Consider the following 14,288-nt stretch of genomic DNA (forward strand, 5'->3'; position numbering starts at 1 on the left):
AGTTCCATAATTTCTATACAGTTGTGCTGCAGTAGGAGCTTAAACCATGGTTAGGTGTTTTCAGACAACAGCACAGTAAAACATCACATCTGTCAATCAGTATCTCTCCGGAGGTGTAAGAGCTGTTGCCAAAATTCAAGACAGATCCTGCAATAAGTAATAAAGTTACAATGTGGGTATACAGTAAAGTATGACAAGCATATGTGCCTGGAAAACAGTAACCATCACTTTAGTTCATATTTGCAGTAAAACATAATTTTTACAGTACCAAACTGTGGTAATGCACTACCATGTGTGGACAGTGTGAACAGTGTATTGCAGCATATAGCGCCCCTAGTGTGTTAGCCTGCCACTGTGGAGTACTTTAATATTTATTGTGGTGGAGGGACACTTTAGCAACATGGTTTATGTTGGTGTCTTACGATTTTATCTTTTCCGAGTAAAGGTTATGTTTTAACCATATATACTCCTGATAGAACTGAGCAATGAAATGATTAATTACAGAAAGATGGAGAAGAGGTTATCGTAAAACAGTGAATGAGGAAAAGTGACTTGAGGAGAAGTGACAGAGATAATTTCGTTGGAAATACACTTAGCATTTACAGTTGGAATAAGTTTGTGATCCGCAGTAAAGAGGATAGGATATAAATGATGATGAACTGACTTTAAAATGTTTTAATGGGACTTAATCTAGTTTGTAATGCACCACCAATGGGTCATTGGATTGATCGATCTTCAAATTCAAATACTACAAAAATATCCTTTTCTAACCCGAAAATGCTATTTTATTGATCAGTTATTAAAACAAATGATATATTATGAAAAATAATATATTTAAATATAACGTATGCTTACAATATTTAGAAATTCTGTGCTTTATTTTGAGAAGGGTCTCGATAAGATCCACTTGCCATGGAAATGTGGCACAGAATAGGTTAAGAACACAGGATGGTACATGAAGACACACAGAGGCAGAGAGGTTTCCACATCTTATTCACTCACTATTATAATGTTGCATCCCATTCTATTTCCCAGAATGCTTCTTAACTATGTTAATAAAGTCTTTATTGTGTCTGCTTATAAAAGTTGCCACCATTCCCATTAGAAAGACTCTGTTTATTCATCAAACATTTACTGACAGTGACTGCTGGGAGCAGCTTCCTATTTCTACTCCATTACACGTTTGTGGCATAAAGTACATTAATTATAGATATATTACAATATTCAACTCATTGAGGAAAAATTAGATGATCAAGGCTCATTTTCTTTGACAATAAGCAAGTTAATGAAAATACTAATTACCTGATGATAAAGTGGAGCCTTCAGGATGGAATGCTTAGCATCTGTAGAAATGCCTGCTGTACGCTGCCTACTAAATGAATGGCAGCAGTTTTATATTCTAGCGAGTTAATGCTCAGGTCATCAAGTGGCGGCTAACGACATGGCTGGACCTCATGGCCACTTGGACGGCAGCCTCTATGCTCATTGTCCTATGTCTATTCTGAATGGAAATAAAGCAACAAACATAATGGGATTAACAAAGTCAATGAGCGTTAGATGCATTTCGTCTGGAAGTGTCACAACATCAGCAAACATTTGAAAGAATGGATCCAATTCTGCGTCTCTGTTTAATAATGAATGCAGTCGCTGTCTAGATTAAGAAAGAAATCTAAAATAACTACACTGCTGCCAATAAGGGAATGGGTACCCTTAACTTTTGTCTTAAGAGATAACAGCATAAAATTAATGGAATATTCTATCAGGTTACAACAAATGATATCCTGTTAGAAAGAGATAGTGTAGTAAAAATGGAGCCTATAACATCCAATAGTAACTTACTAAACATTTTAGTGTAGATTTATGAATATAGTTGATAGGGAAATCAGTTTGTTTTTCTCATAGTAACCTATAACAATATAGTTTTTATGTTCAAAAACAAAATAAAAGATGTCCTGTGAATGTTTGCTTTAGGCAAGAACCAGAATTCTTTAGACAGTTTCCTTCATCTGTCTTTATTGGGCCAACTATTGATAATACACTACTATATGTTTCATGTTTTAGGCTTATACAAGAAGAGGCATCAATGAAACTATTATCAATGATATTTTATATGCAAACCATTATTGAACATTATCCAGAACAACTGTAAGGTGTGGATTGCTAAAGAGAGACAGATTACAACTATGTGATAATCATCTCTGATTTCATTCCTTATCACGAGCATCCAGGTATCTGCTGTTCTATTCTTACTGTGCACAGATCAGACGGTTACTCCAGGTGACTTTGGTAATAATCATTACATTGTAAGGCCATTGTTCATGGTAAATGATTATCGTAACCCCCAATGTGTATGTGAATATTTGAGATAGGACAGAGAAATTAGATCCATTGATAACAGAGAACTATGGAAGTGCTGACAAGTATAACACTTTGGTAAACAGAATGCAGAATTATATGAGAAAAAATAATTAGAAATAATAATCTGATAAATAAATCTACATAAATTTTTATGTTATCGTGATATATGAATGTGCTGAACAGCAGACACATTGGAGGCCAGGGATTGGTCCAGGCAGCATGTGCAGATTGAATGTGACGTCATTACAGTTAACCCACCAGGACCAGCAGCATCGGGGAAGCACAGTAGAAACCCCTTTAAAACTCATTTGGTGTAATTAGACTGCACCCTCTATACTTCCAGCAATTATGTTTCTTAATATCAATTTAAAAAGTTTTTTTAAAATAATTTTTTTACGTCACAGTATTTTTCATTTTAAGTGTATTTTTTTATATTATTTAACTAATCTGGGTCTCTTTAGGGTGAAGGGCTGTTTTTAAATTATAGAACATTATTGATTGAGATGCTAAATAACCATTTGATTCTATTAATTCATCAATTTTATAAAATTCATTCTTTATATTAGGGAATCTGAATATTATAATATACTTTGAAAAGGGTACGATATATATGGGATTGTAGAATATGTTTATTCATATTTCTGCCAGGATATTTACATCAAAGGTGTATGGAGATGGCTCACAGACTAAGTACTTTCACTAGAGGCCAAGTGTCTGCTGTATTTTGCAGCAGACACATGCTGTTAAAGATTACTAGTGGTAGAGTGTCATAATTAGGCTGTTCTTTACATTTAGGGGATGGGGGAACTGTATTTTAAATGTTTTATGGCATTTTTAGTAACAAAATATTAACTTTGTAGAACAGCTGGCTGTTTTACAAAGTTTAAATTTGTTATTAAAGATGCCAGAAAACATGTAAAATCAGTCCCTCCATGCCCTAGACCAGTGGTGGCGAACCTATGGCACTTGTGCCAGAGGTGGCCCTCTGAGCCCTCTCAGTGGGCACTCGGGCTGTTGCCCCAGCACAGAATTCACCAGACAGGACTTAGGAGATCCTCCTACAGGCCCAGGTAGCCCAGGGCATGACACACTATCTGGGTCTACCTGAGACTGCAGGAAGAAAAGGTGTGGACATGTGCGGATTATCATTGGCACCATTGAAGCTCCTGCTCTTAGCTCCACAATTCTTCCTGGTTAGTGGGTTGTCAAGGGAACTCCAATGGCAATCTGAATTTTCTCTCCTTCTGTCAACGATATTGGTGTCCTCGGAACCGTTGAAAGCTGCAGCACGGAGCAAGAAGATTTTAATAAGTTAATGCTAGAATTGCTGTGTTGGCACTTGGCAATAAATAAGTGGGTCTGGGTTGCAGTTTGGGCACTCGCTCTCTAAAAGGTTTGCCATCACTGCCCTAGACTAAACAAGCAGCCTAATTGGGACACTCTTACACCAATAATCTGGTGGTAAGTGTCCTTTAAATGTCCATTTTCTTTAAAACCTTCCAAATGATCAAACTGCCAAGTTTTCGCCATTTTGCCATCCATAGCAATTCTAATAAAAAGTGAACACAGGGGCCAAATGTTATCAATGCAAACGTCAGCTTGTTCTGTCAAAAAAATGACACCTTATAGCGAAGTATTAAAGAGTTACGAATTTTAGAATAAGATGCTTTTTTTTTGCTAAGTAATCTTTTTTTCAGGGGTTATAGAAGAAATAAACTATACAAATTTAATATCTGTGACATCAAGGAATAAACGGAATTTGTCATTAGGACTGCACAGTGAATGCTAATCCCCTTAGAAAATGGTGCAACTGTATTTTTTTGAATTTCACTGCATTTGGAATTTTTTCCAGTTTCCCTGTGCATTGCAGTTATAAAATGGGGCCACAAGGAATCCAATTTGTCCTACAGATATTGCTCTGTAAATTGAAAAATAAAAAAATATGGAGATAGTGTGGAGATAGTGTGGTTTGAAAGTGTTAATTAATAATTAAATTGTTGTTATTATATTAATCATTAAAAATACAATCAACATTAATGGTATAATGCAGCCAGGACTTCAATATAATTACAATAAATACATATTATATACCATATATTTAATATTCTCAATATATTATATTTTCAATATTATATTTATTTATAAGCTTATAATATCCACTGTGAAGCAACATACATAATTTAGCTTCATTTAGCCTTATTTGAATATACCGGTACATATGTGTTAAACAGAATGAAATATTCAACTGGAATATATGAAGATGTCCTCCTTTTAAGGACATCTGAGGATTATTATTTGCATATCACAGACCTCTAGTGTGTCCATCTCCTGTATTTATGTATATATTTGACTCTGCAATTCTTAGTAATTAATGTGAAAGTCTCTAACAATGCCGTCTGCTCTGAAAAAGGAAGAAATTTTAATTGACTGCTCTATAATATGGGCTCAATAAAGCGATCATTCTGATTTTGATATTTGAACATTGTGAGACAAGTTCTTATTTAATTCATATTTGTTATTTTATAGTTCCAATTGTTCCTTGTCATGTAAGAAACATGTAAATAATACTATAACGTCAATAACTGGAATCAGTATTACAGTATGAGTGTAAGGTGGAACTTGACAATGAAATGTCAGTCAAACCTCCCATACAAATTAGGAGGTCCCCAATTTCATCATGACTATGCATCAATTTTACTTGAATAGGAGTTTTCTAAATTTTGGTGGAGGGTGGGTTTTATCATGCCCAAACGTTTGACATCATTACTGAAACACAGCCAAACATATGAATGGGGAGCCTACAAGGAATAGCTGTCTGCTAAAAAAATCATTTTGACAGCAGTTTTCTAAGGTGGACATAGGTTTATTTAATATTACGGTTACATTTATTATACTTCATTTGAGAGTAATGCATCATTCAAGATTCCCAGTGTAGTAGCTTTTGAACTTTTGTAAGATTGGGGTCCAAATCTATTCGGTGTGAACCAGTGTTGCTTTCCTTGTCCTGGAAATTAGTATATAACTCCCTTTAGTCCTCTAAAAAAAAAAAAAATTTAATAAAAAAGGTCCATCTGTAACAAGTGGTCATCTGTAAGTCGGGTGTCCTTAAGTCAGGGACCACCTGTATATATAAGATTTGTCCAAAGAGAATCAGAAAATATTCAGATTCAATTTGGTGCCTGAAAATTACAAGATTGATTCTGAATCTATGAATTGTCAAAAAGATTTGCCTATCTCTATACAAAATACTTTGAAAAGCTTGTACTGTACTGCAGAAATATCCATGACATGTTCAATTTTCAAACGTTTTGTCAATCTGATAATAGGAGTTTGAGCAAATCCTGCATAGAGATTGTACCGATCATCCATCACCTTAGAACCATATGCAATTAATGCTGTCCTGCATCAGCAGTTCTGATCTCCAGGTTTCACATTGAAATTTTCATAACTTTGATTGTTCATTTACATAGCCAGCTTCTGTTCATATAAAATAATAAGATTCAGCAGAAAATGTAAAATGTACACCTCTGAACTGTGTAATTATTATTGATGTAGTCTATTGATTTGTAACATAACTTTCATCTGGAAAAGTGGAGTTATTTCCTTTCTCTTCAAGACAGACTCTTTGGCATTCCCTTGAGTATATCACTTCATTTCAGTGAGTCGTTTGACTCCTGAGAGTAACTTCATATCATCATGAACCATAGCATAGAGGCTACACTTAGGGTAGGCCACGGCAGGAAAAAATATGAATTAAAAACCAATAAAGTATTCAATATCTATAAAAATATAATCACATTAAATGAGACCATGGACGTTGGATATTCCAAAGACCTAAAGTTAACCACGAGAGAAAAATTTGGTATTTCAATGCAGTTTTACAATCATTATTATTTTTGTCTCGATTAATTTATTTTTATTTAAAAAATTTATTCTGCTTTTAATTGTTTCATACAATTTACAGGCATAAAGTTTATTGACAACACAAAGCATATGGACCCCGAATTGGTCATTTACTGTAGATATTACAGCCACACACTATGTATAAATTTTATGCCTCCCATTGATGAATGAACATGACCATAAAGCGCATGAAATAAATACAAACATGTCTCTACAATGCATGCGGTATCTTTCAGTATGAAGAAGTCGTTTTTAGCTCCATTATATAGCTGGTTTTAATTTGCCTTTTACATCAGATGTGCATTATCGATTTCTCCTGTGTATGTTTTCATTCTGAATAATTTAGAGGCACAATTTTTATTCCATTATGGTCAATAGCTAGAACAAATTTTGAGGATAATCAATTGCGCCTTGCCTGACAATTACTAGTGTTGATATCCCCTGAAGTGAAGAAGCAGGAAAGCTTGGGGATAGAATGACATAACATTTAATCACAACCATCAACAGTGGTTTTGTGTAAGGAATCTAAATCTATAGCTAATGTCTATAACAGCTTCTAATTGTCACTTTTAGCTTTCAATCATAGTTCATGACACATAGGGATAAATTCATCAAAGCCATTACACAGTACAGTAATCTTTTTGGTCTTCGTTATGTTTGACAGAAGACTGCCTTAAACTGTGTCTTAGGTATTAACCTTGACATGTAATAGCAAGAAGAAACGCAGACAAAGAAACATGGGAAAACACGTTAGATGTGTTTATCTTCTATTTTTACTGGTATAAGAAGAGGGTTTATCCGCCCGTAGGGGACATTCAGCTAGTTTAACCTGACAACATGTGAGAATTATGGCAGGAATCCATATTGAAGGCAGTTTTTTTTACTTGTGGACAATTATTTGACTTTACTAATAATTTATTTGTTACATTTTTATTGAAGAAAACATCTGTTGTCAAAAATAGAGCATACACAACAAAAAAGATTGAAGATAAATGAGATGGACCCTAGGGGTCAAAGCTAGAGAATCCATGAAGGTCATCCACACCATATACAGTGTGATAGACAATGGAAGTTCTTATCTAAAAGTAAAGGAAACATTTTGATTTCCAACAGATATGTATGCAGTTTACTTGTGTGAACATGTTCTTAAGAAATAAATCAAAAAGTGTGTAGCAAATGCCAAGTACTGCAGTAAGAGGTATGAGTTGTGCCAGTCCATTACAACATCAATGCTTTCTGGGAACTGTAGTTCTGGCATGGATTCATGATTATAGATATGTTGAAAATCCGAACATGAACACCAGAAGAATTGGGTGTTAAATAATAATAACTGTGATAAATAAAAATGGTGAAAAATGAGCAGTGCTCAAGAAAAGGGATATCACTGACATGGCCCAGTTGCTCCATTCATATTTATGTCTGTGCAAGGGATCTTCACTCTCGTGAGCACTGGCTATGCAAGCAGTCAGTTCCCCAATGATCAGACAGTTTTGAACCACTTAAAGGGGAATGCAATTTCTTTATTTATATGGCTGAGGGGATTTAAAAAATAATAGAGCTTATAGTAATCTCCACTGGTACTGCAGAGACGCACAACTGGTCTCTGTTTGTATACAAAGGCAGATAGTGCTGTCCTGACCACATGAGTGCACCTGCTACAGCCTGACGGCACCACCGGCCTCTGTACACAGAGAAGTGGCAGTGACAAGGGGGGCATTGGTTATTCAGAAGGCTCATATTTTAAGTACCTTGTAGTTTTATCATGACAATTTTTAAACATTTTTCTGTCTTTATGTAAGCTAGTATACAATGTAGAGGTATGACAGGTCAACATCGTGAAGGATTAGAGGTTTCTTTTCACTAATATTTCTTGTTGCCAATCTAAGGAGAGGTACTACTAAATAATATATTTCCTAGTATTATTCAAGTGGCAAGTAAACACCTTCTATTATCACACAGTTGACGTTTGGTCCTTATTATAGAATGTACAGACAGGTCAATTGACTTTGTATGATATTGGCCAGCCTGAGGGCCCCTATGGGCACCATATAGATAATAAAGGTAAATAAATAATTATAGTAGTTGATAGTATGGGTTCACCTTGAACATCCATCTGAACTTCATATAATTCATAAATCTGAACTTCATATAAACAGAGAATGAGCATGAAATATCTATTTCTGCGGCCACGGTTTTGAGTTACAGCATATATCCAAAAGCTTTTACTAATCACTCTCAGCCTGACTATTTTACCAAATTTTGCAGATATTTTTTAGTAAAAAAAAAAAAAGATAAAGGAAAAGTATATTTATACATCTTTTTTTCATGACAGAGCTATACTCGAGTATAAGCCTACCCTCATTTTACCACCAAAAACTGGGAAAAACTATTGACTCAAGTATAAGCCGAGAGTGGGAAATGCATTGGTCACTGCCCCCCCCAATATTTAGCCAGCAAGCCCTCAGTAGTATATAGTCAGCCAGCTCCCAGTAGTATACAGCCACCCCCTACTAGTATACAGCCAGCCCCATGTAGTATACAGCCAGCCAGCCCCTAGTAGTATACAGCCAGACAGCCTGCCCCCAGTAGTATACAGCCAGCCAGTCCCTAGTAGTATACAGCCACCAGCCCCCTGTAGTATACAGCCACCAGCCCCCTGTAGTATACAGCCAGCCTGCCCCCTGTAGTATACAGCCAGCCAGCCCCTTGTAGTATACAGCCAGCCTGCCCCAGTAGTATACAGCCAGCTTTCCCTCAGTAGTATACAGCCAGCCAGCCCCCAGTATTATACAGCCTGCCAGCCCCCAGTAGTATACAGCCTGTCAGTCCCCAGTAGTATACAGCCTGCCAGCCCCCAGTAGTATACAGCCTGCCAGCCCCCAGTAGTATACAGCCTGCCAGCCCCTAGTAGTATACAGCCTGCCGCTGCTGACGTCATAGTATCCGCCTGCTGGAAGAAAACATGGCCGCGTCCATGACAGAAGACAGAAGAAAGAAGAAGACCCGCAGGAAAGAAAGAAGACGGGACGCGCCAACATCGGGGAGCCGCGTGGAGCATCGGGCCACCGGAGGGTGAGTATACAAGTTTTTTTTTTTTTAATTTTTTTGCTCGTAATAGACTCATGTATAAGCCGAGGGGACATTTTTTGTGCTGAAAGACTCGGCTTATACACGAGTATATACGGTAGATGTTTTAGAAATTAGTTTTGGGGACTGGTTTAACTTCACTTGTTAAGTGTTGTTTATTTTGCTGTAACAAATTCATAGATAAGAGAATGTATTTATATGTCAGGCTAATAGATTTATTTATCGAAAAGACAAACTGTGCCATGAGTACACGGGTAGATTTACGCATATCATTACAAAGTATGCACCTGTGTGGGGCCCCCACACAGGAACCCACACAGTGGTGGGGTGCATTTTCACTTGCATCTTCTGCATCCTCCCTCTAGCTAATGCTGAAGATATGAAGAAGCTAGGCTGGACACCACTTGCCACCTCAATTCCCCCCTGACGTAGCATTTTGTATCCATATTATACCTGTGATAGAGACAATCCCTGAATGTGAGCAGAACCAAATGACAATAACTGAAAGCTCCTTAGGGACCTGAATCTAAATGGGTTTTCTATAAATATGTAAAAACGCTAAAGGGGCCAAATTTACTTCAGATTTTGGGCCCTGCTTCTAGACGGAATTTCCAGGGGGTCAAGGGACCTACGTAATCCAATGAGTGGCCTCCTCAAACACAATAAAAAATATTTGAGGGTTTGTTGGAGATGCTATCCTGCAGTATCTCAACCGTACATAACCTTATAACCCAGCATCAGCATGGGTTTATGAGAGATTGGTCCTGTCAGACTAATCTGAGGAGGCTTCTATGAGGAGGTAAGTTCCAGAGGAAGCTGTGGATGTTGTACATCTGGACTTTTCAAAGGCATTTGAAACAGTGCCACATAAAAAGTTTGTACATAAAATGAGACTGCTGGGACTAGAGGAAAATATGTGTATTTGAGTAAGTGATTGACTTAGTGAGGGTAGCCATTAATTGCATATTCTCAGATTGGGTTGATGTTACCAGTGGGCCCACCTTGAAGTTTCAAGTTTTAATATTTGCAGATGATACTAAGTTGTGTAAAGTAATCGATACTGAAGTCATTAGTATAGCATTACAGAAGGATTTGTGGAAGCTGGAGGAATTGGCAGAGAAATGGTTGATGAGGTTTAATGTAGATAAATGTAATGTTAAGCACTTGGGCCATGGAAACAAAAAGTACAATTGTGTTCTAAAAAGTCAATTACTTTGTAAAACTGCACCTGAAAATGACTTGGTGGTATGGGTGCATGGTAAACTTTTTTAGTGACCAGAGCCAGGCATCTGCTGCTAAAGCAAATAAAATTATGGGATGTATTAAGATAGGAATAGATTCTCATGATAAGGACATTGTTTTGCCCTTATACAAATCCCGGGACAGACCACACATGTGATATTGTGTACAGTTTTGGGCACCAGTGTATAAAAAGGACATAGTAGAAATGAAACAGGAGCAGAGGTGAGCAACTAAGATTATTGGGGGAATTCGGAGGACTAGACTATGATGACAGAAAATGTGGGGTTATTCTGTTTAGAAAAAAGACGACTGAGGGGAGACCTCATTACAATGTACATATACCTGAGCGGACAGTACAAGGATCTCTCCAAAGATCTTTTTGTACTTTCGCCTGTGACAGGACAAGGGGGTATTCTCTACGCCTAGAGGAGAGGCAGTACAACCATCGCCATAGATGGGGATTATTTACTGTAAGAGCAGTAAGACTATGGAACTCTGTGCCACAGGAAGAGAGACTTGGATGTCTTTCTGGAGAGTAAAAATATCATGGGTTGTTTAATTCTTAAAGGTTGGATTTGATGGACTTGTGTCTTTTTCCAGCCTTATATACTATGATACTATGAATTCTGTTTTCTAAGGTTGTTCCTTTGCTTTGAGGAGGCCCCTTTGGGGATAAAGCCAGGTTCCCAAAACTTTTATTAAGGTGCAGAACCATATGTATGTTCAGTTCCGTACATGGAAATGTTTGGTGAAAAAAAAATACCTTGTACGAACTGTCAAGCACAATGGAAGGTTAATAATACAAGCATGATTTGTAGCCACAGTTCCTCCACCCATCTCTGGATCAGATGGAAGGTGACCCTGTGCAGATAATTGTGTAAAATCTTCATTAAAAACAGTTTACACTCAAAAGAACATCTCCAACTATTTTTAGATTTGCACCACTAATTGCGGCACCTATATAAGACTGGACTTTTTTTCACTTCAAGCTGAATCCATCTGTGGTTGCTTTGGAATTTGCATTGACAGTTAGGTGATCTTTGATGCACATGTGAAAAGGTGCTTTGGGTGAGCTGCAGGTTTTCTGCTACACTCTCTGAAATTGTGCAGACCCATTGAAGTGAACGGCGTGCCAGTCGCCAATGTATGACCAATGAAGATTTAATTAAGGACTGAGAAATTATGGGGAATTATAAAACAAGAAGACAATTTAGAATGTTGGAAATATTTGGCCAGTTATTATATAAATAATAAATGGAATTGTGATTTTTTTTTACAGTAATATAAGCATTTTATTTCTTGTTTTAGATCTCTGGTCAGAATGATATGCTTCAGAAGACTGCCTGTTTAGATCTGTGGAATGGTACAAGAGCGCCATTCTTACGCGGACCACTTGCTCTTCCGTGGAGCAAAAAGCAAGAAAGGTCAGAGTAAGTACATATAAGTACATACCTGACAAGAACCTCAGTAAGCCGCTTACCAATTTTCACTGATGATCTTTGAACAGTAAATGTAGCTTTACGCATTTAGACAACATTGCTTCTTTAGTGTCAAGGTACAAGATTATAATACAAGAAATAATACTTATTACATTAAAACTCTATTACCCCTACTGTGTTTCCACTTAATCAGCTTATATTTTATCTCACTAATAACATATACCGTAAGCAGATATAATTTCTCTAGGTAAAAAGAGATAAACATGAATATGTATTGACCAAATATCACTTAGAAGAGATAATCTACCCTGCATTACCCTTGCCTCCAAAGCCAGTTTACACCTTCATGAAAGGCACAATTTCTAGAATCTGACATTTGTCACGATAATTGGTAATAACTTTGGAACACGTTAACATATTTAGGTGATCTTGTTTTCTTGTGACACATTGTACTTCATGTTAGTTGAGAAGTTTTAGTGATACGTTTTGCTTTTTCATTCTGAATAGGAAAATTGGGAAAATTTTCTCCATTTTCAAAGTTCTGCTTTCCAGGCTTTCAGACCACCCAAATAGCTTGATAACATACATTTCCAGAATGTGTACTTTATGTTGCTACATTTTTTTATGCATCCTCTTCTTTTTTCTAGGAGGTTCTAAGATTTCAACTTTAGTTGTGATTTTTTTTCATGAAAATTGATGATTTGAGGGACGACTCAACTTTCAAGTGACTTTAAGAGGCCTAAAAAATATTAAAACCCCAGAAATCACCCGACTATAGAAAATATATCAGCATATGTAAAACAACGATTACAAAGTCTGTTAACCCTTTAAGTGTTTCAAGGGATTGCAACGAAATGGAATTGCGATTCATAAACTTTAGAAGTTTTATCTGAAAGTACATTCATTTAGGCCAAATATCACACATTCACAATGCTCTGAAATGCTCTGCAAAGTTTGATATCCAATTTCTCCTGAGTATGCTGATACTTCATATGTGGTGGTAAACTGCTGTAAGGACACACGGCCGGGCATTGAATGAAAGCAGTGCCATTCAGAGCAGATTTGTATTGTCATTGTGTACAGGCTATAATTTTTTTTTTATTTGGTAATGCGGTCATATGAGTAGGTTTTTTTTTAATGATATACACTGTACACAAACTTCCTTTTAGGGGTTTATAGATTATTCATGAGATTTTATTAACTATTTCAAGATGGACACAAAGAAAATCATCTTGTTTTTGGTTTGAATTTTTCACACTTTTTTACTTTATTTTCTGTTTCACTAAACGTACAGTGATACCTCATTTAAGTATCTTTTAATCTTTCCCCAATCTTAGTGAACAAAAACATTATTAGAAAAACTCACATTTTTTTTTAGTATCGCCAACTTTTCAGTGGCATAACTTCTGTATTCCTGTGTTGACAGAGCTGGTTGAGGATTTATTTTTTGTGAATACAGTTATTATTTTTAGTGCTATCATCCTTGGAAATGCAGCTTTTTTTTAACACTTTTAGAACATTTTTTGTGAGTGTAAAAAATAATATATTACAGGAAGTTTTTTAAATTCATATGCCATGTGGTTCCTATATTCCTTTAGATTTATTGTAAATCGTAGCCATACCAAATATGAAGAGGGTTTGTGTATTTGTGTTTTTTACCCATTATTAGGTGTTTGGGTTTTTATAGAAATGTGCTACTTTTGGGACTTTCTGACCGTTGGTTCTAGTCCAAGACACTACACTGCAATACTAATGCACGCCAGGCTGCTATTTTCCAAGATTGGTACGCCACTATCCCTGCTGCGGGATGCCAATGGAAGGCAGAAGGAGCTTGCTCCCTCTCTACCCACTGAGACACCCATTCCTTTATTGACTGTGGTGCCTAAGGGGTTAAAAATCTAGCATCAGATATTTTCCAATCGCCAGTGTTAGTGCCAGGGCTGGGTGGTGTAATACTGCTCAGCCCCTGCACCAGCAGGACCCAATGTCCTGCAATCTCCTTCTGACATTGCGCCATAGAAATGTGTCGTGTCAGAAGAAGTACTTTTATTGACCACCACATAAGTGGTTAAGGGGTTAAACAACAAAATGCTGCCAGATGGCTTTGAATCACATAACTAGCTTTAAATGGCATGCACCAACATTACTATAAAACCTAGCAATTTAGTTTTACAATTACTGTGTCTGTGATCTCTGATCTAATGGTATTATTTGATTTCTAAATTTATTTTTAAAATGATCATTCAGTTTGAAAGATTT

The 14,288-nt window shown here is 36.5% G+C and overlaps 1 long non-coding RNA gene across 3 annotated transcripts in view; it reads left to right on the top strand.

Annotated features, from left to right (window-relative positions):
- The window catches only part of LOC140118031 (uncharacterized), a 205,422-nt gene that overhangs the window by 161,027 nt on the left and 30,107 nt on the right, over positions 1–14,288 (top strand). For 2 of the 3 annotated variants that reach the window (XR_011853121.1, XR_011853120.1), the window contains exon 4: positions 11,899–12,020. This is a non-coding gene — a long non-coding RNA (uncharacterized lncRNA). The remainder of the gene's footprint in view (positions 1–11,898; positions 12,021–14,288) is intronic. The other variant, XR_011853122.1, reaches the window with a different exon arrangement.

This window comes from Engystomops pustulosus, chromosome 2 (assembly GCF_040894005.1).
Source record: "Engystomops pustulosus chromosome 2, aEngPut4.maternal, whole genome shotgun sequence".
NCBI lineage: Eukaryota > Metazoa > Chordata > Amphibia > Anura > Leptodactylidae > Engystomops > Engystomops pustulosus.